The sequence below is a fragment of the Pteropus alecto genome, unplaced genomic scaffold (assembly GCF_000325575.1).
Source record: "Pteropus alecto unplaced genomic scaffold, ASM32557v1 scaffold134, whole genome shotgun sequence".
Classification (NCBI taxonomy): Eukaryota; Metazoa; Chordata; class Mammalia; order Chiroptera; family Pteropodidae; genus Pteropus; species Pteropus alecto.
The window spans coordinates 52,553-54,336 of record NW_006436283.1 but is presented as its reverse complement, the minus strand read 5'-3'; the positions used below and the strand labels follow the sequence as shown (position 1 = coordinate 54,336).

General features: G+C 61.0%; 1 long non-coding RNA gene across 2 annotated transcripts; it reads left to right on the top strand.

Annotated features, from left to right (window-relative positions):
- Nucleotides 1–17: 17 nt before the first annotated feature.
- LOC112480027 lies at nt 18–1,508 on the top strand. 2 transcript variants are annotated; one of them, XR_003046451.1, is made up of 2 exons: nt 18–550; nt 647–1,508. It is a non-coding gene; the product is annotated as an uncharacterized LOC112480027 (long non-coding RNA). The 2 variants fall into 2 exon arrangements; XR_003046452.1 differs by having other exon boundaries at nt 644–1,508.
- Nucleotides 1,509–1,784: the final 276 nt, after the last annotated feature.

Genomic DNA, 1,784 nt, shown 5'->3' with positions numbered 1-1,784 from the left:
CCCTCCCCCTCCCGCCCCCACTGCCCCAGGCCTGAGGCTCCGCAGACCCCGCCCAGCCATCCTGGAGCATGCGGCCCAGGGCTGCACGCTGCTGCTCACTTTGAAACCCAAGACGTCTGATGATAATATCACCAGGGACCGAGCGGGGTCTGCTGTTGATTGCGTTTGCCGTCCTGGCTGAGCCCAGCGTGGGGGGGAGGCGCATAAAAAGCTTATTCATGCGGGTCAGGGTGATCCAGCACCCCCGCCCCGGGCAGCATATGTCCTCCCCCGGAGGCTGCCTGCTGGGTGTCCGGTGGGCGGGCGCAGAGGCTGCTTGGGGCTCACAGATGGACATTCATTCTCCTTGAGGGGGCGTCTCTTTCTGGAGAGGGGCCGGTCCGGGCCAGCGCCCACCCTTTAGGCCCTGTTGAAGGGTGTGTGACCCCCACCCCAGTAGGAAATGCCTCTCCGCGCTCCGCATTCCACGGGGGAAACCAGCCCACGAGTGACACGCGACCCACTCGGAAGCCAGCGGCCCATCCGGAAGGCCCTGATCTCTCTCCAAAGTGTGAGTGTCCCTGTGCTCACTGTGGGGAGATTTCGTGTTGGTCTTCTTCCTGAGTGGACAAACTCCACGTACAGTTTCGCCTTTATCCACCAGCAGACCCGGGCAGCACCGGGCGAGGACAGATTCCTGTCCATTCCCCGGCACCGGGGCCTCCACGAGCTTGGTCACCACTGAACACCAGAGCCCCTTTCTCGAGACAAATGGCCTTCCTCCAAGAGTGACTGGCCATGCTGGACAGCCACGAGCCAGCCAAGGCCCAGACACTGACCCCGAGCCTCCCTGCCGGGGTGCGCGGTGCCCACGTCTGGGCAGAAACGGCTGCTCGGCCCCAGGAAGGACAGGCGTGACAGGCCTTGAAAACGAACGTCACTCAAGGGGAGCCAGGCACGTGAGGACACACGTGTGTGACCCGCTGACGGGAGGGGTCCGGAGCCAGCAGATCGCTGACGGGAGGGGTCCGGAGCCAGCAGATCGCGGCAGACGGTGGCCGCGGGGGCTGGCGGGGGGAGGAGGCGTGTCTGCTGATGGCCACGGGCCTTCCTTCCGGGGTGATGACGAGATTTTGAAACTAGACAGAGGTGACAGTTTCACCACATTGTGAAAGGACCACGTGTCGCTAAATTGCACACTTTAAAATGGTTTAAATAGTTAATCGTATATTTGGATTTTTACCTAAAAAAGGAAAAAGCTGCTTGCAGAGTTCCCTGAGGCCAGAGCCCCCAAGCCCTGCACACCCCCTTTGTTCACTAGACACTGGGTACGGCTTAGAACAGCTCCAGCCCCTGTACCACTGACCCTCCTAAAGCGGGAGGCTGGGGACAGAGGGGCCAGGACAGTGACCAAGGTATGGCACTGTGACTGATGTCTCCTTGTAAAGCTTATTGGGTTTAAGATGATCCGTTTTATTTCTAAAAGTTAATGCTGTGTCGTTTTCGTCAATAACTCTGTGTGGGAATAAGAAAGGGTGTGTCCATCCGTTTCGCTCACCCCGCCAGCGCTGCGTCTCATGCAGGCCCTCACGCCTGGGGCCGACTGGTCGGAGAGGCCCGTGCAGAGCTCGAAGTGCCGCGAGTTACCAGCGGTCCGAGGAAACCACGCAGAGGTCTGCTGAGGGGCCGCGACTAGGCCTCAAGGCCATGGAGTGGGGTTTGTGGGAGGGCCAGGCGGACTGGCTCGCCACGTGGAGGGCAATGTGGTCAGGCCTGGAAAGGGGAGGCTGCGGCCGTGGGTACGA